This window comes from Hemicordylus capensis, chromosome 5 (assembly GCF_027244095.1).
Source record: "Hemicordylus capensis ecotype Gifberg chromosome 5, rHemCap1.1.pri, whole genome shotgun sequence".
Lineage (NCBI taxonomy): Eukaryota > Metazoa > Chordata > Lepidosauria > Squamata > Cordylidae > Hemicordylus > Hemicordylus capensis.
In genome coordinates, this window is record NC_069661.1 from 207,366,988 (window position 1) to 207,393,028 (window position 26,041).

Below are 26,041 nucleotides of genomic sequence, written 5' to 3' on the forward strand. Positions count from 1 at the left end.
AGTTAGAATAAACCATGATCGGTTGGTTCAGACATCACAAATGATGTTGTTATTCTAACCAGGGGCATAACTGTAATTGGGCAGGTGTGTTTAAAAAAATGTTGCCTTTGGCCCCCCTTAGAAGAAGGGCTACCAAAGGCCTCTTACCTGTTGTCCCCCACTCACCTACCACAGGGGCGTACCAAGGTTGGAGTGAGCCCAGACATGATGTTTTAAAATGGGCCCCTTGCTGCCTTCCTCTCCTTCTCGTAGCCCCATGTATCTGCTGCAGAAGAACATTAAGGACATGTGTAATATAGTATAGCAGATTAACAGAGGACAGGAGACTACAGTTACAAGGTGTAAACAACAGCAGAACCAAATAATACAGCAGTATCAGCTTTGTGAAATACAAGAGGGCAATTCATGCTTGCTACCACAAGACCAGATCTCCTCCCCTTCTGTGGGTTCAAAAAGAAGCTTCTGTACCAAGCTTAACAATTTTTGTCAGGGCTGTAGCATGGCAGGATTTAACAACAACAACAACAATATTTTTCATTTTGAAAAGGCAGGTGAAGGAATATCCAGGCAAACCAGTTTAAAATTAGCAAACAATCAGGAAGGATGCTAGATTAACCCCACTCTTCCCCAACCCACAAGTATTGTGAACCATTTTGGGAGCAAGGAACATTTTTTTGAGAACTTGTTTGGTTGAAAAACAATCAAATATATTTTCAACAACCATGGCACCATCATAGAACCAACCAATAAACCCCCTGCCACCACTTCTTCGTTCCTTTCCACAGAGAGGAAAATGACTCATTGCAATTTGGAAAAAGATCATCTCACATGGGTCATCAGGACTTGGAGGGAAGAACCCAGTTATTTATATCATTTTTTAAAAGTTAAAAATAGCTTGGGCACAAACAATCTCTCTCTCTCTCTCTCTGTCACACACACTCACACACTCATACTCACACTTCATAAATTTGGGAAGCAGGGGAAAACCCAAATCTCACACAAAAAACACACAGATAAGATTTGTTTGACTTTCCTTTCTACTTGAACAGCTTGCTAGCTCCCAGACCTAACTCCATCCTAACTGTGCTCAGTTGCCAAGTGGGGGAAGAGCTCAAGAAGCCTCCTTGCTGAGTCACAGAGAACCTGCTTGGGGGGACTGCAGCTCACACTCCTGGCTACAGGACAGGAGATAGGGCAAGGGCTGGCCTTGGGGGCCCCTCAGAGGCTGTAGGCCAGGAGACATTCATCACCCTTTGTCATATTAACAGTACGCCCATAGTAGTGGCCCCAAAAAGCCAACAGTCTCTATGCACAACTGTTGCCGACCTTGCTGCTTTCCTCCCTTCTCCTTCCTCCTGCTGCTGCTGCCGCTTCCATTTCCCAAACAGCTTGCATGGCAGTAAACAACTGATTGGGTACTTTCCTTTCTCAAGTTAATGAGAGAGTAAGGAGTCCATCCAGCTGCTTATGGCCTCATGAACTGGCTGGGAAATGGAGGGCACATATGCGTCCTGGTGCTGAGCATGCAGCATGTCAGCATCGCCTTCTAGATAGGGTCTCACATAGATGTTCCTTGCAAAACTTGAGACGTTCTCTTGGAACTTTTCACTACTTGGGAAAATGAGGAACAGTTGCATAACTATATGGGTGGCTTCATACAACATATGCTCCTGTGCAGCATGTCGTCCAAACCCACAAGAGGTGTGCACAAATCACATTTTGCTATTTGGCTTGAGCTCAAATAGAATTGAAAAATACTCAAATCAATTTGTTGAAACAGCTGCCATTGCTCACTGTTTCAACGAATCAACTCAAATCAATTTGAATTATTCACTCATATGGAACAATGGGGAACTCGAATCACCCCATTGTTCCTCATAGGTAGGTCAATTAAGACCAAAGTGGGCATGATGGGTGCTACCTACCACCCAACCCACAAAAGAAATGGGTAAGTGGGCAATTTAAAATTTTTTTAACCTTTCCCCAAAACCCCCATAGGATCTCAACCTCCATCCGGGATTGAGAAGCACCAGCAAGCATATTATACTTAGTGCTGAGAAAACCATGAAATCAAACCTATCTTCCTTCCTTCCATCCTACCTGCCACAGAGGGACAGGAGGACAGAGCAGTCAAGAAACAAAGTTGATACTCTTACTGTGAGAAGAAGTCTTTTCATTTTCTCCAACTTACATCCCTCCCTGCCTGCTTGCCTATGTCTGGATAACACCATGGCCTCAGATTGGTGCTGGGCCCTGGCTGATGGCCCGACACATGGGTCAGGGCACCAATCCTCCATCTAATCAGCAGCCATGGCTGTGGTGTGTGTGCATGTGTCGGTAGCACTAATGGGCAGACTGTGACATGTCTGAGTTTAGGGTTGGCCAGGGTGGGGTGAGCTGCCAGTAGTGTTACAGTGGGTGGTGGTGACCAAGAGTCACTCACCCTCCATGGCCAGCTCGAGATAGCCCAGCAGGGGGATTTTGGCCTTTATGAAGACCAGCCACTCCACCATGTCAGCATCAATGCATGTGCGATGGCGTGTTACAATGTCCCCGGCCATAGAGAACACCCTCTCTCTCTGGACACTGGTTGGTGGGAACAAGAGGAACTGTCTGGCAACCACCACTAAGTCCGGCCAGACTTGGCAACACATTGCCCCAAACTGGATCATCTCCGTCTCCCGGCCTGCCATCAGCTCCTACAGGTACTGCAACACACACTGCTCAGCACTGCTTCAGGGCTTGGTGGGCTCCTCCTGTTCCCTGGGCTAGGCAACAAGAACCCCTCCATGAACCACTATGTAGCAGTTCCACCATGGCTCACAGGCAGTGGTTAGCCCTGCCAGCAACACCATGCTACTGGACTGGGAAGTGGTGGTGATGCTGCTGCTAGTGGTGGACTGCTCACTAGGTAAGACGCTTAGGGTCCTTACCCCTATTGACTTGAGCCCCACAGTAGATGCAGGCAGCATGGTGTGGGTCACCACGGCAGAGCCCAGAGTGGTCCCACACCAGGCTGCTATTGGTCCAAGACCATTTTGGTGGTGACACTGAGTGGAACTGGGGCTGCTGGTTCATTCTGGAGACTGCCACCACCACTCTCCATCCAATCTGGCTAGGCTAGCAGTAGAAAACACCACCTCCTCTGCTGCCACAGGAAGAGCTTCTCACCTGACAGGGAGGACCCCCTCCCAATTCTACCTCAGCTGGCACAAGTGACTGCACAGCAGGACAAGGTGAGCCGGTAAACAACATCAGTGGTGTCAACTTGGGCAATAGGCCCCTCTCACCATCATCTGCCATGACCAGCAGCATCACCCCTTCCTCTGCCTGCCACTCTGCTCCTGGCTTTGCTTCACACCCTCCTGGACATCTTGGACCTAGTTTGCAGAAGGGAAGGATTAGATGCTGGTAGGACTGTAGGACAGAAGGGGCTGGTTTAGGTTAAAAAGGACACAGTAATCCTGCCCTTTGTACATCCTCTGCCCATTGTTGCTTGGTCCCGTCCCCCCGCAAAAAAGCCCACCCCCCACCCCCATAATGCTTGCTTCTTTAGTTGGGGGGATTTGATTTTGTAAAGCTTCTGTGTGCGCGCCACAGTGCTCTAGATAGTGGCACACAGAGCATAAATAGACCACCCGCAGGCCCGCACCCCCTTAAAGGTGCTTCTTCTTCCCCCACCATCAGATTAGGGCTTATATTTTTTAAACCCAAGATGTCCAGGAGGGTGTGAAGCAAAGCCAGGAGCCCTTTGGGGACAGGGAGCCATCTTATTTATTTATTATTTCTGTGTATAAACCGCTCTGAGCCATTTTTGGAAGGGCGGTATAGAAATTGAATGAATGAATGAATGAATGAATGAATAAATAAATAAATAAATAAATAAATAAATAAATAAATAACTCTAAGTCTGTAACCTGACCAAGGTAGAGGGTAGCGGTCTCACTTTCTGGCATCTTCTGCTGGGGCTTCCAGCATATTTATTTAGCAATAGCAATAGCACTTACATTTATATACTGCTCTATAGCCGGAGCTCTCTAAGCGGTTTACAATGATTTTTTTTTTTTTAGCATATTGCCCCCAACATTCTGGGTACTCATTTTACCGACCTCAGAAGGATGGAAGGCTGAGTCAACCTTGAGCCCCTGGTCAGGATCGAACTTGTAACCTTCTGGTTACAGGGCGGCAGTTTTACCACTGCACCACCAGGGGCTCTTTATTGATAGATTTGATTTGATTTGATTTATATACTGCCCTTCCTAAGGTGATTCAGGGCAGTTTGCACTAAAATAAAAGATACATAAATGTTAAAATAAACAAACTAATTAAAAGGAGATTAAAATTACAATAAGAAACAATTAAAAGCAGATTAAAATTACAATTAAAACTAAATATCATTAAAAGTCAGGCTAAAAAGATGGGACTTTAAGGCACTACTGAAGGCCTCCAAGGAAGACAATCCTTTTATATCCACAGGGTGCGTGTTCCACATCCTGGAGCAACAACAGAGAAGGCCCAATCCTAGGTCGCCATCAGATGAACCGATGACACTTGAAGGTGGCCCCTCCTGATGATCTCAATAAGAGTTGGAGATCTTGTAGAGAAATGTGCTCTCTCGGGTTACTTGGACCTAAGCCATTCAGGGCTTTAAAGGTAATAACCAGCACTATGTATTTTGCCCAGAAACATATCAGCAGCCAATGCAACTGTTTAGGAACAGGCATAATGTGGGCTCCCCAGGATACCCCAATCTGGCTGCTGCATTTTGAACTGACATTTCTGAACTACATATAAAGGCAGTCCTCAATAGAATGCATTGCAGTAGTCCAGCCTGGAGGTTACCAGCTGTTTTCAGGTCATTCTCCTCAAGAAATGAGTGGAGTTGTTGAATCAATCACAGCTGGTAAAAAGTCCTTCTGGCCACAGCCCCAACCTGAGGCATCAGAGTGATACCCGGGTCTAAGAGCACTCCCAAATTATGAACCTGTTCTTTCTGTGGGAGTGTAACCTCATCCAGAGCAGGAAGTTGTATCCTGTCTTGCAGATTATGACCTCCAACAATGAGCACCTCCATCTTGCTTGGATTAGCTTCAGTTTATTATCCCTCATCCAGCCCATTACTGCCTGTAGTCAGGCATTTAAGGGGCTAACACAATTTTCTGATATTGATTGCAAGGATCGATAGCTTTGGGTGTCATCAGCATATTGATAACACCCAGCGTCAAATCCCCTGATGATCTCACCCAGAGGTTTAATGTAGATGTTAAAAAGTATTAATGACAGAACGGAGCTCAGGGGGACTCATATAGTAGCTTCCATTTTGAAGAACAACTGTCACCAAGTGCCACCCTCTGAAATCTACCCAAGACATAGGAGTAGATGTGTAAAACAGTGCCTCCAATCCCCAAATCTTTTATTGGAGTCTGCCACGTGTTGCTCTTGGGGACACTCTTGGGCCAAGCAGATATCAGAACTCAACAGTGGGGGAGAGGGCAGGTGGGCACCAGTCAGGCACCCAGGCACCTACCTAAACAAACAAACAAACAAACAAACAAACAAACAAACAAACTGAGAGAGAGAGCCTGTAAGGCTGGGCATCAGACAGAACACACCAGCTTATAAAAGCCAAAAATGAATCCACCAGGCATGCACACAGTAGCAGCAGTAGCAGCAGCAGCAGCAGCAAAGGTGCAGTGCAGCACCCCAGTTATTAAAGCTACTGTGGGCTGTGGTGGCCTCCTCATGGAAGCTTGTCAGGCTCTCGGGATTTCCTCAGGATCTCAGGTGCCAGTGGTGGTTCACTGTTCTTTGCAGGTATTTTTCCCCAGCCTTGCTGCCCCCTTGAACTGCTGTCACCAGTGCAATGCTTGCACACTGCAAGACATTTTACATTTGTGTGTGTGGTAGCAGCCAGGTTCTACATTCTGTTCCACTAGGTACCATCTATGAACTCCTAGACTCCATCTCTTGACCGAACATCTGAGATCATAGGACACCTGGAAACTCTGTGCGCGTGTGTGTGTGTGCGTGCACGTGCACACACACGCGCGTGAAAGAGTTTCATTGGGTGAGCCAATGAAACCAAATTTATAATCTATCCCTCGACTGGATGAATTTGCACTGATGCATTTTGAAGAGGAATTCAGAATATCATTTGTATTTGTAGATTTCTTCTCTTCTTCAGCTTTGTGAAATTCAAATACCTTTACTAATGTAATAAATGAAAAACTCGAACCTCATGTGCCTGTCTTTGAAGTACACCGCTTAATATTCAAAATGAGATCAAATGGCACAACTTTTTTCCCTTTGAAAATATAAAAAATTTAAATAAGGGTCAGTGTAGGACAGCAAAAGATTCTAACCTTGTGCTGTGGTGGCAGCCAAAAGGCTGGGGAAGTTTTAAGGCTGCAACCATAAACTAGTAAGGCTTATTAGTGAGTAAGCCTTAATGCAATGGCACTAACTTCTGCGTAAATATGCATAAAATTGAGCTGTAACCCTTCCATTTCATCTTTCTAGAGATCTTTCTTTCTTGCCTCTTTCATTTGGCCTGTTTCATTTTCCTTGCAAGAAAAATCTATTCATATATTTATACTATAAAGTTGCTTGGGCCTCACTGACTCACTCACTGACATGACACTCCCAGATCAAGCCATAAAAGAAAGAAATATGCTGTTTTTGCAGGGAGGTCCCAGACCTTGCCTAGAGTACCAAATCTGGATAAAGTAATTGCTTTCCCAGAAAAATCTGAAAAAACTCTCCCATTGGAAAGCATGGGGAATGATACCTTATAGATAGTAAAAGACCACAGAGAGCTAAGATGCTAATATGCCTCCTGCCTCCAATTGAACAGAATTCCATTCTGCCCAGTTTCTTTTCCTTAAGAAGAAAAAAATGTAAAACAGAAGAATGAAAAAGTTAAATAAAGACATTCGTCTTTATTTTAGAGTGAAGATGAAGGTATCCCTATATATTGAAACAACACAATAAGGCCGCTTTTGCACATAATGCCAAATTGTAGAGGACAGAGGTTCCATTTCGTGGTTGTCTGAATGTGTGAAACCGTAGTTTGTTACAAAAGCAACCCAAGGTTTCCAAGCTGAAACCATAATCTGAACCTTCGGTTTGTGGTGAGTTTTGCTGCTCCAACTGGAACTTAGAAAGCAACATCATGCCATCTGAATTCTGTCACTGCTGTAACCTGGGTTTCATGCTGTGTCTGCTGCCAAAACCATAGAAAGGGTAGCTCAGACCAGCCCAGAAATACGCCAGCTCTATGCCTGCTTTGCTTCTCACTGGCCATCTCTCCGAGCTCTTGCCCACACCGCACTGTCTCCACACTCCTCCAGCCATTGCCTAGCAACAAGGACACGGTGTTGCTGCGTTCAAAGCTTCTAAGCATGTCAGTGTGAAAAGCCACATTGGTGGATGCCCACTTTCCACTGGGTCTCATGTTCCCCCCTTTGGCAAGCTACAGGAAAAGGGGATGGGCTGACAAGATGGGCACTTTGTGGAAAGGTCTCCACTAATCAAGTGATAAAGTGGCATTTGCACAAGCACACGGGGTCCTGGTGGAACCATGAACCAGGCAATCCGGTTCCCCCGCCCCACCCCGCAACAATGAAAACACATGCCAGGGGAGTGATTCCTGGGGTCTGAGGTGAAAGGCAGCCCCTGGGATTCTTGAGTGGCTCTGCTCTATTTTTTGTACAAATGAGTAGGAACATAGGAAGCTGCCATATACTGAGTCAGACCATAGGTCCATCTCACTCAGTATTGTCCACACAGACTGGCAGCGGCTTCTCCAAGGTTGCAGGCAGGAATCTCTCTTAGCCCTATCTTGGAGATGCCAGAGAGGGAACTTGAAACCTAGATGCTCTTCCCAGAGCGGCTCCATCCCCTTCCGACCCAGACCCTTCCCCTGGGAACCAAGAACACACTCTATGGCATTCCGCATGAGAAGTACCATCTTGGGGTACACTTGGAATTTGAATTGTTAATATTACTAACAATTCAAGGGCTGAATTATTAATAATATGTAACAATGCCCTGTCTCCCATGGACCGCTGTTTCATTAGAGTGGCAAGCCATAGAGAATCGCATGCAGGCCAGAGGGCTGTTGACACCCAGCACTGTTGCTAGATCCATGCAAGCCCTGGGGAAGGGTATCACCAGAGGTGCACCTAGGTAATTTTGGAGCCTGGACCTAAAGGCCTTTGGAGGCCCCCCTCCCCTGAAAATTAAGCATCATCATGCTTTGCCAGGCAACCACACCACCCAAGACAGAATAAAGAGGATTTGGGGGCTCCCAGGGGCTGTGGAGGCCTTGGACTTCGGCCCAGAAGTCCAGGGGGAAGAGCACCTCTGGGTATCACCTTTGCAGGTCGCAGGCAGCAGGAGTTAAAGTGCTCACTCTGGCAATCTGATTGTCCCTTGGCACATGTGCATGTTGATTTTTGACCTGTATGGCCGTCCAGCTTGCCAGAGGTCACTGAAAATAGGGGCTCCCCTTACCCATGATTCCCATCAGCAAGTTATAATTTTAGTACCTTTGAATACTATTCATCCAGCCCATAGGACTTCAGCCATTTAAGGTAGGTAGGTGTTTCCTGACCAACGTCTTATCAATCTCCGACTGCAAGCCTGCTTCATCACTGTTTTTGTGAGGCAGAGATTGTACACAGTTCACCATTTGGGAGAAGACAGATGCAAAATAAGATCTGAGCAGATCCATCTTCTCTTTGTTATGCTTTAAGATTTCAGCATTCTTATTTCACCTCATTTCCTCATAAGATGTCAATGTTACACCAACACAGTGTGGATAGATACCCAGGAGCAAGCCATTGGGACAGCACAGCCCAGGGTTCAAGAGTTGGAGTGAAGAAAGACAAAGAGGGGAAAAGCGGTGGTCACTTCAGGGGGCAGCTACTGCCACTGCTGCTGCTACTGTCCCATCTAATCCCCCCATCTCTCTCATGGCTCTGTAATAGTGTGAAGAACTGTTCCTCCTTTTCCATCTCAGTGCACTGGATTTGAAAAGAAGTAAAGGGTGGAGTAGAATAGAAAGCAAAGAGGAGATTGATGCTCCAGCCCATCACTCTCCTCTCCTCCTCTCCTCTCCTCCTACCCAGAAAGAGATTCACAAACAATCACTTCCCCTGCCTTCTACCCTGTGTTTTACAAGCACATCAACACAAAATGGGAGTGTGCAGAGCTCGCAAACATGCTTAGGATGCTTGTCCTATCCAAATAATGATTGTGTGAACTAGCCTTCTGTTTTACACTGAGACATTGTGATACCATTAGTATGTGGCATGTTCAAATATTTCATTCAGGAATTCATTTAAAAAGTCAATAACACAGACGGAGATTGATTTATAGAAGGCATATTTTGTATGTGTGTGTTTATGTGTCTGTATGGAACATTTTTTAAAAGAGGTGCATCTTGTTTTCTTCTGAATCACAGTTCCTTCTTCATTTTACTTGACCTCACATGTGTTAGCTCTGTTAATTACGAACAAAATAACCCAGTCAAAATAATGGAGTGATGAATTGGTAATGAGGATGTTCATCTGATAATCTTTTAAAGGCCTAGGTTCATTGTAATTAGAGGGAAGGCCAACTGCTATGGGGATAAAAAAAGTTTCTTGGGAATACATTTCATTTCAAATGACAAAATACAATTAAAACCCAAACACTTAAATGAACTGTCACAGGCGCAATTATAATCTGTTTCTCTTTTTAAACAGCCTACTCCTCACTAGCAATCACATAGCTCCATTTGTGCTTATTTATTCAGAGCATGACTTTCTAAATAAAACTCCTCTTATTTTTATCTTTTTACACAGCAGCCATTGTATTTGCACATTTTTATCTAGCAGATCTGTTCTAGATGGGAAGTGCCCTGACACATCCCTGCACCAAGAGCCTGAGTCATAACCAGCCCACAACATTTTAGTAAGAATTTGAATTTGTAGGCAAAATTTCTCATAATCTGTTTTACTCCAGAGTCACAGCTTTTAAGATTGTGCATTCAAAAAATGCAAAATACAGACTCAGTATTTCCATACTTATTTAAATTGGATTCATTAGGCTTCTCTTATAAATGTAGAGGATGTGGTTGCTGCTATGAAAGAAACCATCTTGAGCTGGATCTACCCTGGCTAGTAAAGAACAGTAATAGGGGGCCAGGTCCTTTGCTTCCTAAGGTTAATGCTTTACTCAGGGGTGGCACATAACGTGCATTACTTCACATGTCAGCACATGCGTGCATGCGTGATGTGCACACGCCTGTGCTAGCGTGCGCAGGTGCGCCAGCAACTTCCGGTCATATCCGGAAGACGAGGTCAATGGGGCGGCAGGGAGTTACGCTTCCGCTCCAATGGGCTGTTAAAAAAACCGACGTTGGCAGCGGGGAAAGCAGCAGGAGGGTAAGCACACCCTCCCCCCACTCTTAAAGGGAGACACACACACCCACACTGCCTTCAAACTGCCCCACTGCAGTTCTGTGCACATCCTTAGTGCCAGGATCTTTGCCAAGGTAGGAGTAGACCAAACTTTGGCCACCGGCCAGCACCCAGCAGGAAAACAAGAAGTGCACACTGCAACAGAAAGGGGGACATTGCTCCAATAGCTACTTCCCAGGTAGAGTGAATTGGCTCCACCCCTTCCCTAAGAAAGGCAATTTCTTAAAGGAGCCTGGCCAGTAACTCTGGGCAGCATCTATTAAGTTTGGTAGGTTTACAGTTGAAGGATGATGGCGAGGGATTGTCCTCAGGTTATGGTGGGTGTACTGACACAGATTTCCCTAGGTCTTCTGGTGTGGGGCATCCTAGTGGCATAGAGTCATCTGGGGTTTATTCCGCCTCATCCCCTAAACCTTCCACCTCATCCCCCCATTGAGAGTCTTGGCTCCAGGATCATAAAGTAAGTGTGTGTGTGTGTGTGTGTGTGTGTGTGTGTGTTGCAACAAGTTTGGATTATGAATGCTAGCTGGCCAGCTCTTTTGTTAGATACTGGCTGATAGACAAGTCAGTCTATTTTGTTAGATACTGGCTGATAGACAAGGCCACTTGAAGTTTCTTATTGTTTCTTATGGTTAAGAGATCACCATGGAGGGAAAGGTTTTAAGAGTTTTGTGAGGTGCCTCATGATCAGGATGGGCTGGTGTATGAGTCTGAAAAGAACAGAAGTAGCACCTTGAGATCAGCAGGCAGCTTCTGAGTGAGACAGAGGGACACCAACTGAGTTTTGGAGAGACTGGAATGGAAAGGTTTTTAAAAAGCTCAAGCACCTTGGAGTGCAGATATTATGTTCTGCTAGACATTGACAAGAATATTCTCCAACCACTGTTTGTTTAAACGTTCTTCAACTGGAGGGAAAGAGAATGCTTAAGAGAAATTTATTTGCAAATTCTCAGGTCACACATTTCTTCACACAGGAATAATACACACATCCATAGATGGTTCCTTGGAGGCATCACTAATAATGGAATAAAACCTCCAGAATACTTTAAGGAAGGGTGGGGGCGACTTCAATTCTGGAAAATCAGCTGCTGTGTTGGAGAAAAAGACCCTCATGAGAATTCAGAAAATATTCTAATGTTCAGTAGAAATTTCTCAGGATTCCCTTCCATATTCTTTCCATAAGAAATTTTGAAAAATATTCTAGGGGACATATTCTCCCCTAGTCTATATTCTACCTAGTGGAAGCTCTTCATGTTGATGCCTCTTGTGGCAGCATGTTGAACTGCAGTGGGGTTTTCAGGCTTTAGGCCCTGGGCAAACCCTGTCCCATGTGAGCAACAATTGGCTCCTCCTGCAGCAGCAGCAAGACTAGAAAAGCTTCCTAGTTGAGGTGGGCCTTGCCGCAGTATCAAGGGCTTCTTGTTCCTGATGTGGTTACTCTTACTAACTCTTTGACCTGTCTATTTGGCTTCTTTGACCTCTGACCTTTTTTGACCTCCTCAACATTTAGCCACTGTGGTTCACCCCTGATTTCTGACTGTGTGCTCAGCTTGGCCTTTGGAACATGCCTGACTTCTGGCTAACCTATTCACCCTCCCATTCATGCTCATTTTGACCTCTGGTGTGTTGCTGACCTCTGCCACTGATTTAATTCCTGGTCCCAACTGGTTGCCTATCTTCTGGTCCCAGTTTCAAGCCGCACACCACCAGGCAACTCCTGTCCATGGCTCAACCCGGACAGTAGGGGTTTTCTCTTGGGATCTGATGTAATTAGTCACTTTTAAGAGTGCCACCTTCATCTAATGCTCAGCTTGTATATTTGTAAATAAATCACATATTACAAAGACACCATAACCCTCCAGTAATCTTTTCTTCAAAGGAAGACAGTATCCAAGTAGTGCTGCATCTCTGGAACTGCTCACTGCTCATATGGAGACCGTAACAGGATCTTTAAAAAAAACAAAAAACTGTTGTGGTTATTCTTGCTAGCTCATTGGCCTATTTGACTTCTTTGACCTCTGGTGTGTTGTGTACCCAATGTTTGGCTACTGGTTCATCCCCGATATAACAATATTAATTATACTTGAGTGATAAAGGCCTTTTAGATGCTGTTCCCTGGCTCCGGAACTAATTTTTGAGAGAACTAATTATGGTTCTTCTTTGAGCTCTGGAAATCAGAGTTCTAATTCGTATGTTGTAGGCCTAAAATCCTATGAACAGCACTAGCTCCCACTGACCTTTGATACTTAATGTCCCTGATTATTAAGACACTTGTCCCTCCCAGCCATTAGAGGCTGGACATCACACTGTATTGACTCCTCCTGCCTGTGCATAAGAAATGCCAGCAGGAAGTAAGGAACCCTGGGACTTTTAGTTCTTGAGAGAGCATGTTACATATGGTGGCCCACTTATCTCTGTTGCGAAACTACAAGCTAGACCAGTGGCCTACAAGACTCTTTCTCTCTGTTCCACAGGATGGCTTCAACAGACAGGACAGAATGTTGCCTGTTTTCAATCTTCTCATTGGCTCCAGAAAATCTCACAAGATCTGGATATTCACATGGATATAGGAAATAAATTTCTAAAAGCATCACCTGCATCAAGCATCATTTCCCCCCCTTATGATAATGTGAGTGTCACCTAGGCCAGGCCCTTCTAGACTAGGGATGTGCAAATTGATTCGGGTACAAAATGATTTGTACCCAAATCTACCTGTTTGGGGTGATTTGTAGACAAAACAAATTGCCCCTTGTGCTAGCTGGCCAGATTCAAGTTCAAAACAAATCTCCCAGATTTCGGACCTGAAAAATTCATAGGTTCAGACATTCATTTTGTGTCAGGAAATCTTTTTTAAAATCTCGCCCTCCCAAGCTTCAGATTGGTGACTTAACAGTGTGCAACAATTGGCTGGCAATTCCCCCCTGGTTCCAGATTGGCCCATTTGTATTGCCAACAATTAGCTGGTGATTCCCCCCTGGTTCCAGATTGGCCCAAATCTTGTGTTGCCAGGGGTGACTGACCTCGCATTGGCTAGGGGAAGGGTCAAAGAAGGGACAAGGGTGGGGGAACATGAAGGAGGGATTTCCAAATCTCAAGGAGGCAGGCAGCCACCATTCTGCCTCTCTGCCCTGTGGGAGAAGAGAGAGAGAGAGAGAAAGCCAGAGGAGCTTTCCTTTGCCTTACCTGCCTGCTGCCCAGAGAGAGCTTTTTGTTCCTGCTTTCTTGATTGAGAAAAAGAGAAGAGATTTTTTTTTTCCACCCCCTTCCTGCTGCTGAGAGAATCACTTCCTGCGCCTATAGTCTGTGCAAATCAATTTGGGTACAAAACAATTTGTACCCGAATCTACCTGTTTCAGGAGATTTGTGGACAAAACAAATCAACCCCATGCTAGCTGTCCAGATTTGGACCCAAAACAAATTGGGGATGATTCAATTCGGGTATAAGCCGAATCAAAAAAATTGATTCATGCACATCCCTATTCTAGACCTCTGTCTCAGACTACTGGGCAGGCACTGTCCTACCCAGCTGTCCTACCCAGCATTTTAACAAAATAGGAAGAAAAGCCATCCTACGCAGCTCCTCTCACACACACAATCACTCCTCGCTCTTCCTACCTAGTTGTTTGGTCACACACAATCAAACACTGTGCGCGCGCACAGTTCCTGAAGTTAGTTAGGTCACTTGTCCTGCCTAGTTTCCGATCACATGAACTGCCTTCGTGAATTGCCTTCCTTAGACCCTGCAGTAAGCACAAGCTTGCCTGTAGAATAGAAAGAGAGCAAAAGAGAACACTTTTACAGGAAATTATAGGACGTCACTTTGGCCCAGATCATCTACAGAATGCCTCTCTGAGCATCTTTCTAGAAGAGTAGCATACATTGTAACCAGTGAATATAAAAATAGTCTGTAGTAGGTTTCTAAACAGCTTGAAAAACATTTAGCAATGACATCCTTCATATTCTGCAGATTTTCACAGGTGGAAGTTTGTCTGTGTTAGATCTTTGTGGAAGTTATGCAGTAGATTGATGCTGAAACCCATTTATGCCTTCTGGCATCTAATATTTGTCTCACTGTCAAACCCATCATGATAGTTCATGTCTGAGGCTACACCATTACAATTATCCTGAAATGTCAGATTCTACCCTTTTCACACTAGTATTGCACTCACACCTGCACATTTTCGCGTAAGATGGATGATTTCCTGTCATATGTCAGACTGAGACCTGGCATTGTGATACTCTTAATAGTCTGAGTCTTTGTAGTCCAATACAGCATAGTTATGGCTAGAGGATTGAGAAAAGGCCAAAGGCCTTCACTAGATAAGGCTTATAATTCTCCAGCCTTGAGCGTGGTTGCAGAATTAAGATGCAGCCACATTTTATCATCTTATCATTACCATTATAAAGCATGAATCTTCTATTCCTTATAACCTTATATAACCCATAGCTTGCTTTTAGGAAGACTCTCAAGACACATCTGTTTGCTCAGGCTTTTAACTGAAATTAATTTTAAACTGCTCAAATTGTTTTTATCTCATTAGATCATTTGAGTTTTTTTATTCTGTGAAATTGTTTTAACTGTTTTTACTCTGTTTTATATTTGCTGTATTTTACACTGTGTACACTGCTTAGAGATGCACATATCAGGTGATATATAAATATGATAAACAAACAAACAAACCTTTATATCATTTGTTCTGTCAATGTGAAAGTTGGCATGGAGAATTTCATTTGTCAGCTCTACCAGAGATGCCAGGAATTGAACCTGGGACCTTTTACACACAAAATTAAGTGTTAAGTTATGCAAGCCAATATACATGATGAAAGCAGAAGGAATGAAAATGCATGAGGAATTGTCTGATAAAACCACATTCTACTCATTATAAAATCAAGATGATTTGTCTTATCAGTATGACCTATGATATGAAGGCTGGAGGACATCTTTACTGAATGTCTGGGCAAAAATTCAGCACGGAAGCAAGAATGTTCAGGATGAAAGTCAACTGGTGCTGCTTTCCCAATCATTTGCTACATATGTAACACTCTAACTGGACTTGGATACAGTTACTTATGCTTTGGTTACTTCTCATCTGGATTAATGTAATGTGATGTACATGGGGTTTCCCTTGAAGACTGTTCAGATACTTCAGGTAGTATGCACGTTGGATTTCAACAGGTGATGGTCTTTGTAATCACTCAATGCCATTGTTGTTCCAGGTCCAGTTATTGCCACTTTGGCAATGGAATTAACTTTGAACTCCTAAATGACTTAGGACCAAGGTATCTAAAGGACTGCCTCCTCCTATACAAATGAGCCTATCCTGAGATCCTCTGGAGACCCTTTGCCTTCTGAGGCTCATCTGGTGGTAACATGTGAAGCAGACTTCACCCTTGTGACACCTACCCTGTAGAATCCCTTTCACCAGAGGTGAGATTCATTCCCTTCCTCTTAGCATTTTTAATTGACTTCTGTAATTTAGTTGTCTGTTTCATTGTTTTATTGTATCGATGCTTCAATGAATCATGAGCCACATTGGCCACTTGCTAGAAATGACATGTAGTAGAACTTGACCAGACAAAAATTCTGCTTTCCAAATTGCTTGCTATATATGTGTAACATCATCCTACTTAGTGTTTAGGGATTACATGAATGCTGCTAGTGCTACAGAAGTTCTGATCTGATGAATTTCCTTTTTAAAATATGGAAATTCTAGAATAAAAAAACCTTTAGTTTATGAGAAGAGTTAAAATTCTTATAAGTGCAACCATGCACCCAAAAGTATGGAAATTGTAAGCTGAGGCTCCCGCCATGTAAACAGTAAAGATATTCTAAATGTTTCTTATATTGTGCTTACAATACTTACCACTTAGTTTCCATGTACCCACACCTTCCCTTGGCCCTTTAGCCCCAAATCTCTTGCTTTGCTATTTTGGATGGACACAATCTCAGGACAGGGATTTATAAATGTTATTTATTTAACAGACCCATTTCAATCTGGCTTTCACCCTAGGATTGGGACTGAAACTGCCTTGGTCGCCCTGGTGGATGACCTATGCCAGGAATTAGACAGGGGCCCTGTTGGTTCTGCTGGACCTCTCAGTGGCATTACATACCTTGAACCATGGTATCCTTCTGGGCCACCTCTCAGGTATAGGGATTGGGTATGGTGCATTGGGGTGGTTCTGGTCTTTTCTTGGGGGGAGGTTCCAGAAGGTGGTGCTAGGGGACTTCTGCTCGACTCCTTGGCCTCTGACCTATGGGGTCCCTCAAGGCTCAGTATTGTCCCCCATGCTGTTTAATATCTATATGAAACCACTGAGAGTGGTCATCAAGAAGTTTGTACTATGCAGATGAAACTCAGCTCCACCTTTCTCTGGCATCAGATCCTTGGGAACCAGTGGATGTACTGAATGTGGGGTGGGGGCTGGAGGCGGTGATGGGCTGGATGTTGGCTAGCAAATGGAGGTTAAATCCAGACAAGACGGATGTGCTGCTGTGCTGATCAGTAGAAAAGCCAATCAGGATAAGATGATTCAACCAGCTCTGGATGGGGTTGTACTCCCCTTGAAAGAGAAAGTGCACAACTTGGGGGTATTGCTGGACCTGGCTCTGCTTTTGGAAGCTCAGGTGGAGATGGTGGCCAGGGATGCCTTTGCACAGCTTTGGATTGTGTGCCAGCTGCATCCCTTTCTTGAGAAGGTGGATCTGGCCACAGTTACCCATGCCTTAGTCACTTTGCTGCTGGATTACTGCAATGCAATTTATATGGGGCTGCCATTAAAGAATATTCAGAAACTTTCATTGGTGCAGAATGCAACCGTCAGGGTTCTCTCTGGAACTGCTCGCTCAGAGCACATAACACCTATTTTGAAAGAGCTGCACTGTCTGCCAATTTGTTTCCGGATCCAATTCAAGGTACTGGTTATTACCTTTAAAGTCCTGGATACCTGAATGACTGCCTGCTCCCAAAGGTTTCTGCCCACCCAGAAAGAACATCAAAGGGACCTTTGTTCTGTGTGCCAACATTGAGAGAGGCTAAATTGTTGTGCACACAGGACAGGGTCTTCTCTGTTGTTGCCCCCAGGCTCTGGAATTCTCTCCAAGTGAATGTTTGATCTTTGACATCTGTGGCTGTTTTTAAATAAACAACTAAAGACCTTTGTATTTTTATTTTTTCAGGCTTTTACCCCTTAGGTGCTGCAAGGTCTCTCAGCAATCCTGTTTGTCTTTTTTATGGTTGGGTTTTTTTTTAGTTTTTTGGTGTTTTATTGTTTGTTTTACTGATTTTAAGGTTTTAAATGTAATTTTATGGAGTTTTATTGTATTTTGACTTTTTAAAAACACCTTGAGATGCCTTATGAAAGGCAGTATAATAACTGAACAATAAAATAAACAAACATATATACTTGTAAACACTAAACATTTAATATTGACAACCTTTCGCTTGCAAAGCTCATCTTAAAATGCACGTTTAATCCTCTGCATGTTTAACCTAACAGAAAACTAAGTAATTATTCAGGCATAATAAAACAGCAGACTTGCTCTGCTCCCATATTGTTCATTCTAAGCATTTAGTTCTTTAATTTGAAAGAGAATCAACCTCTTGCATGTTTATTCATAAATGCAGGTCTTACTCACCTCTTGTTTTCTCTTGATGAGTTGCCTCTTGACAATGCAGACATTCATCCCAATGTCCAGCTACCCAGAATCTTATGATCCTCTCTACATTCTAGTGGAGAAGAGTTGGTCTTGTGAGCATGAATTGTCCCCTTTGCAAAGCAGCGTCTTCCTTGGTTTGCATATGGAGGGGAGACTACATGGGAGTATAAGGTATTCCTCTTAGGGAACGGGACCATATGGAAGACCATCTGCATGCTTGCATTCAGAAGGTCCCAAATTCACTCCCTAGCATTTCCAGGTAGTTCTGGGGAAGACTCCTGCCTGAAACCTTGGAGAGCCACTGCCAGTCAGTGTAAACAGTACTGAGCTAGATGGACCAAGGGTCTGACACAGTACAAGGCAGCTTCCTATGTTTCTATTCTGCATTTTATAACCTTACTTTCCTCTCCTAAACCATATACAGCTCATCAATACTAATAATATATGCTAATCTCCCTATCATAAAAGAAAGCATATAGGAAAATCAGGGGGTGGATGCACAGCTATGTGGCCATTGCTGCCATGGTGTTTTCTGCTTTAGAAAATAAGTAGAAAGCAACCGAATAGAAACAAACAGAAGATCAATGGTATGCTGATACAGATGGCAGACCTAGGTTTCTTACTAGAGCAGCACCCCATTAAAATAAATCCACAAATACCACATGTAATCCATGTACCTCAGAAGGCTCCAGGGCACTAAGGGATAATGTTCAAAGGGAACAGAATCGTATAGAAAACTTGAATGCAGTTGTCAAGTTAACACACCCAGTGGGACTATCCAACACTTATGGACTAGGCTTGCAGAGACCAGATAAGAATATGTTTGAAACCATGAGCTATAAACTAAGAATTCTAAGGGAAAATTTTCCATGCCTGTTGTAATACAAAAATCATCAAAAATTTACAGGACCAAAACTGTTTCATGTCTAAGATCCAGTAGTGGATTTTAACACATTCAGCTGGATAACAAACATCAGCAGGTTGGAGGGGAGTACATAACTATTTAGAAGTGCTAGTGGCTGTGGCAGGGGTGGCAGGGGCAGCAGAAGCTTCCCCTCACCCTCACCCCTGCTGGCTTCCCACAGAGTAGGCCGGGCCAATGGCAGCCCAATTCAGGCCTTCTTTGGCCCAGTTTGGGCCTCTAAGCATTCATGTAGGCCATTTTAATGACTTGCGTGCATGTGCAATGCCATTTGTGTGCCCATGCAATGTGTGTGGCCTCCATGCTCACTAAAATGGCCTCCATGCATGTACAGAGGCTCAAACCTGACTACTGCCTCCTTTCCCCCCACATAAAAGGCCAGTTCCATCCAAATACTAACAAAATTTGGAACACAAAACTACGCTCATAAAACAAGAACACAGATCAGTGTTGGTCCACAGATTCATGACCAGCTACTGCTATGTAGTACAGTCCTACAACTAGCTTGGAACTCGATGATTGATCCATTATGAGTAATATGAATGGCACTGCTCAGGATCACACAGGGCTGCAGACACTGGTGGATCAGGAGACCTGGATGGGATGACATTGTCACTGGGTATGGAGTCATCATCAACTTAGCTTGAAGCTTGATATGTGCTCTGCACTGGATTGAAGTGAGTTATATTTCTTGTGACTGTATGATTACCCCGCTGGGCTGTGATCATGGTTCCTTTTATCTACATTATTTGATATGGTGCAGGATAAAAGGGCAGTGACAGTTTGTTCCAAGGCCAAAGGTTTTTCACTAGAACCATGTCACCAACTTTCAGTGGTAGTACAGTGACTCGCTGCATTGATCAGTGTTCTGTTTCATCGCACTCTCTGCATGTTTATCACATTGACATAAAGCAGTGTCCTGTCATGGATTGTCAAGTTGAGGCAGTTTTGTGCAAACTTGTCTGCCAAACATAAGGGTAGCTGGTGCCACACTGGTAGAGCAGTGGGGAGTGGATCTGTAGCGGCGGAGGAAACAAAATAATTCTTGTTTCAGATTGGCACCCTCTGTGGCAATCTGGAGAGCTTTCTTAAGTGTCCTCATGAACCTCTCAACTGCGGCCAGTATGGTGTGATTTTTCAATGTTTGAAGCCTAGATAGCCTGCAAACTGAGCAAACTATGAGCTCTGAAAAAGCAGTCCATTGTCACTTTTGAGAACAGCTGGTATGCCATAGGACAAGAAAATCTTGTCCAATTTGGGGATTACAGTATTAACTGAAATGCTAGTAAGCATGTCCATCTCTGGGAAATGGCTATAATCATCAATGACAACCAACAGATGCCCACCATTGGAGAAATCATGAAAATAAACACTGACCTCCACCCATGGTGAGGAAGGAAGAAGAGAAACTTGCAGTGGAGCTGAGTGACTCCAAGGAACTGCAACCTGGCACAGAGAGCAAGATTGCACACATGGTTCATCAAGGGCATCAATTCCAGGAAACCATACTTTCTTTCTTAACAACACTTTGGTTTTCACCACACCTTGGTGACCTCTGACGTGGAGAGCTTTGGGAACTGCATAGAAAAGAAAGTTGACATATGCCTCTGCCTTGGTTGTAGTGTTGTGATCAGAAGCTGTGCTGGAGATAGGATGTCTGGAAAAGTAATCGAATTATCTTTACCTGAGCGATAGATGACCCTGTAGTCATATCCCTGCCATTTAAGCATCCAGCGTTCAATAAGCACTGGAGCTTGAAAGGATGGATTGTTGAACATAGGTTCCCGAGTCTTGTGATCAATTATGACTGTGAAAGGACAGCCATAAATGTATAAGTGAAAATGAGAACATGCCCATGCAGCTCCAAGTACCTCCTGCTCTGTATGAGAATACCATCTTTCTGTGGGTGAAAGAGCTTTGCTAGCATATGCTACAGTAGAAATATGGCCATGTTGATCTACTTGTGTGAGGACAGCACCCAGGCCAACAGGGCTAGCATCCACCCAAAGTTCAGTCTGTTGGAGTCAAAGTATGACATGACAACATCACTTCCAAAGGCTTTCTTGAGCTCTGTGATGTTCAATCATGTGAAGGTTATGCTCACTTGGGAATCCACTGGTTTGGTCAACCACCTAGGCAGAACTATAATAGCCTTGTGGGACCCTACCATTCAAGAAGTAATTTGTGGTCCTTCTGAGTGTGTATTTGACTATTTGTGAGAAAACTTGTAATTTGATGACAAGATGTGCCAATGGTAGTGTTCTATCAAGGGCACTTTTGGTTTCGGAAACTCATTTTTGAGGAGGCAAACTATGGAGACACTCCCTTGTATCCATTAAGCCTCCTCACTCAGGGCACATTGGATTATTTGTTGGAACTTCTGCAACTGGGGGAGATCTTGTCCATGTCTGCTTCACAAACCAAGTAAGTTGTGGAGAGCTATGCCCAGCTGGTCCACAACATCTCGGAGATATTACTGTAACTTCCCTGTTCTATGTGTACACGTGTAATTTTCTGACTTTTTCAACGCTTGAGTGATGTAAGTAAAACATGTAACTTTATAAAATGAGCGAGCTGTGTCTTGATGGGGGTCACCTAGTTTCCTCAGTTCAAGATGCCCATACGCAATGTCAAGTGCATTGTTTGCATCGCAAGTGGGGCTGAGGTAAAATTTTGGTCGCTTCTCAGCTGACAAGAACTGATTTCAAGGCACCCCACCTGAGAGAGAAATCTTTCTTCCACACCAGTATCAAGTAAGGTTTTGAAAATGTGGTGAACTTCACTGCATGCAAAATGTAGCAACATTGCCCACTTTGTGGTGAGGTCATTTCCTTTTATCACAAGAAATAGATTTTCCTGTCTTTCAAGCCTGTGGTCCCATCTAGGTCCCAATGTATAGTGGGAGTCATGAATAGCAAATTCAGGGAAATCAGGGAGATCTATAAAGCTCTTAAAACTGGAAGAGGAACCAGTCACTGCTGGAAAAGTAAGCTGTGCCACTGAATAAAAGAAGCAGTCAAAATGGCTGCCACTCCACTCCTTCAGGCAGAGCTAAGAGACTGTACAGTAGATAAGATGGCTGCTGCACTCAAAAGCAGGCTACTACAAAAGTCATAGACAAAAGTCTTGTCTGTGAAGAAAAAATATTCATGTTATCTCTGTGAAGAAAAAAATCTGAATTCCAAATGAGGGAGAGATAGCAATACCTGGTTAAAAGAATGGTGTGTCTTTGTTTCTGTCCCTTGCCTTCCTTTTGTCCTCTCTGTGTCTTTTCCAGTCTCTGTTGCATTCTTTTATTGAGAAAGGAGGTTGGTTGGTTGGTTGGTTGGTTGGTTGGTTGGTTGGTTGGTTGGTTGGTTGGTTTATGGAGAGGTTCTTAGCCACTCTTATCACCAGTGTAGAATGCAGAGGAGAATGTTGTGGTATGTAAAGACAAGACAGTGGAGCTGAATCAGGAATATTGATGGTTTAATGCAATAGTTATTATTTACAGAGAGGCAAGTGCAGTCTTCCTTCAGTGCCCTTGCTGTTGGCTGTTTGTTAGCCCCACTTCTACTCTAGGACTAGAATAAAAGTAATCCCACTCCCTCCCCCGACGCCAAAGGCTGGGGCGGGGGATAGCTTTTGCACCCAGGTTGTGGGGACAGGAAGGGCACGTAGCCATCCTTCCCCACATGGCCTTTTCTGGCCAATCAGCCGGTGCACCATCCTTGCTGGGGTGGCGCACCAGCTGCTACAGTCCATCTCAGCGGGTTAGTGGTTGAGACGGATGTGCATGCCGCTGATGTCAAAACTGGACTGCTCGGGCAGGGCATTGCAAAGGGGTAACATACTTGTGTTTGAGTCGATGTTACAGGTCCGATTGACGTCTTCCAAGACGGACTAGAGATGTAAGGGACTAGTCTTCTAGCTGAAATGTTGCTCTAATTCTACCATCTGCCCTGTATCTGCTATGGGAACATATCTAGCAATTCATGGCAATTCTCCTGGCCCCCTTTTTTCCAATGTTGATTCTACCCCGCTCATGTGTTTTCAGTTTTGGACTTTAACTAAGTCCGCCTTGTGTGCGGCAGGGATGCCAGCGGGATCATTGGGCACTCACTCTTTCAGGATCGGTGGGGCCTCCACAGTCATCTAGTATCCAGCGCATTTGCCGATGACATTTGTCTGCCTTCGTGGGTACATTCATCCCTTCAGGGGGCAGGATTTGTAAATCAGTTACTAACTCTTGTTTCTTTGCAGATTGCGGTGGCCACCAAGAATTGGTTCGGGTTGTGGTCTGTGGCCACAGTTTCATGTTTTGGGCCAGCTGTCATGCATGTTCCAGCAGTTGGGGAACACAACTGGGGTGTGGTGCATCAGCGCGAGTGGAGAGGATAGGAAGGCAAAGCATGTTGTGGTGCCGCTTGCTACCACCATAATTTTGGCACTTCAGTTCATGCCCACACCCACAGGTTCTTGTTCTCCATCTTGGAATGCTGAATGGCAAGGCCCTGATTCTACAGGCTTTTGCAGGTTTTCATGTGATGTTGGCCCATTGGCCCAAATTGATTTTGGTGTTGTCTGGTTTGTTACCTAGGTTCTGGTCATGTGATGTCAGTGACCCACAGACAATAGATTGCGCTCATAAGAATGTGAACCATGAGCTGGGGAGGGCGGTTCAAGGTATGCGGGGGTTTGTCACCACACACAGTGACATTAGGCATTGAGATATTTCTATGTACAAGGAGGATAGTGTCCATCTTTGTGAACAGGGCAATGATGTTTTCTTGAGGGATCTGCAGCAGGGTCTTCATACGGTGCTTAGTAAGGGGTGGGTAAAAGGGCACTCACCCTTTTGTGGCAGGTGAGTGGGGGCTTCGGAGGTAAGATCATCATTGGTGATCAGCCATAGGCACCTTTTAGGTGATTAGTGGTCTCATGGAACAGCCCCTCAGGGTCTTGCAGCCTTGGTGGAGTCTGGGAATGAACCACTTTTGGGGCGCCATTCAATTCACCCACACAGAGCCTTACAGCTTGGGGTGTGTGTGACCTGGATGGCTACCTCCTTGACACAGGTAACTGTGTGGCTTGTCTTGGCCACGCCGAGTAGTCGAACGGCAGGTCAAGCCGAGCTGCTTCACCCAACATTAAGGGAAGGACTGTCTTCTGTAGGAGGTGGCCTTTACCCAGATGGGGTGGAGATGCCCACACTTTAGGCTTGTTTAGTTACAATTGTTCTTGCAGATCCTTCATAAGTTAACTGTTAATAAAGTGGCCCTAGTTTACATACACACATGCTTGTCCTGTCTTTATTTGCGGCTCTGAGTGCAACTAAAGCACCATTCAGAAGCTGGCCTGGATCACTGAATGGATTAACCAGAAACAACACACTATTCTATTCTTTGCTGATGCTATATCACAACCTATAGAATCAGGCTTTTTGAAGTGTATTATAAATGTCAATCAATATATTTTGCTTTTCTTTGTTGCTTTTATGTAAGTGAACTCTGGTCTATGAAAACATTTTCTGTGAAGTTCAGTCACATTCGAAATGGGAGAACTGCAGAATGTGTACACTACCCTCACATCTGAAAGTTAATTTCTCTCAGAGTAACCTGAGGTAAACTGTCAAATCTTTTGGAAAGTAAAGTGGGAGAGGCAGCTTAAAAACGTTCTATGGCCTTATGGCTGGTCAAACCTACATTTATGAGTGTCTACAACAGCAGTCCAAAAATAAGCCCAAAAAACTAACAATGAAACAATAAGTACCACTTTATACCAAGCTCCAAAGTCTTGTCTTTTTAGGTGTGAAATAAAATGAATTGACTTTCTGTTTAAAGTGTGAAGGGCAAGAAAAAGCAAGTTAGATCAGTGACAATGCTTTCTGTGGTGTGTCTATGTGGCATTAAATTTCTGTTTTTGTGCTTCTGTGAAAAAAGGTTATAGCCTAAAGACAATGTCATTTAGCCTTGTGTCAGAAGTTGTAAATGAAAGCAGTTAACCATCTCTGCACACTATCATTAAAAGCTTTGCTTTAATATCCTGGCCTCAAATACACAACATTAATTCTTAGGTTTCTTCTGTTGTGCCAAATCTTCCAAATCAGCAATACCATGAGGCATACTGTTCATAATCAGTAACTTTCCTTCCATTACTCACATGCATTTTCTCTAGGTCTTGTTTTTATTGTGCTTTGTAACTATTTTATGATTGAATTCTATTGTTGCTCTGTGTACAGTTGGGCAATGAAACATTTTTATCTGCATCTTTTGGTTCTCTCTTTTATTCACACAGCTAAATGGCATTATTGTGAGCTGTTCAGGGTCGTTATGCAGATGCACTTCCTGGAAAAGATGCTGCTTCAGAATAAGCCATTACTTTTTGTAGGCCCCACAGGCACTGGAAAGACAGCTATTACAAACAACTTCCTGTGACAGTTACCTCATGAAAAATATGTTAGATGTCAAATTAACATCTCAGCACAGACCTCAACTAATCAGACCCACAACATTTTCTAACAAAACCTGAAAAGGACCCAATGTTGTAATTAAAATCAAGTGCGTAATTGTGCTTAGTTTACTCAAGAGCATTTGTTCATAAAATAGTAAAGGAGCTATCTCTTTTAGTTTCTGACTAAATATAAATAAAAGTTGATTTGTTTCTCCATATATTGTTCATTTTTGAGGAAATTACATTCTAACTGATGACAAATCTGCAGATGGCTGGAGGAGCAAGATATAGAAGACAATCTTGGAAATGTGTTGACTTAACTTTTTCTTTGTACATTTCTTCCTGGTGCAGGAAAATGAATTAACTCTCTGTACAGAGTATTCATCAGTCTAAAGCATATTAAAGGAATCACCAGATTGGGTCTGGAGTATTAAAGGGAGCCATCTGTTAGAGAAAGATCTGAGTGATAGCCTATAGGTAGTCCTTGCCAACTCAGGGAGGGCAAAAAGATCAATAGGAAGAATTGTTGAGTCTAGGGGATTCTTTCTGGCTTTCCAGCAT

At 43.9% G+C, this 26,041-nt stretch overlaps 1 long non-coding RNA gene across 2 annotated transcripts in view; it reads left to right on the top strand.

Annotated features, from left to right (window-relative positions):
* LOC128327704 (uncharacterized) overlaps positions 1–25,625 on the top strand; it is a 64,062-nt gene extending 38,437 nt beyond the window's left edge. The window contains exons 2-3 of one of the 2 annotated variants that reach the window (XR_008308744.1): positions 15,684–15,894; positions 25,325–25,625. This is a non-coding gene — a long non-coding RNA (uncharacterized LOC128327704). Of the gene's footprint in view, positions 1–15,683; positions 15,895–17,646; positions 17,774–25,324 lie in introns of those variants that run through there. The other variant, XR_008308745.1, reaches the window with a different exon arrangement.
* The last annotated feature ends 416 nt before the right edge of the window (positions 25,626–26,041 follow it).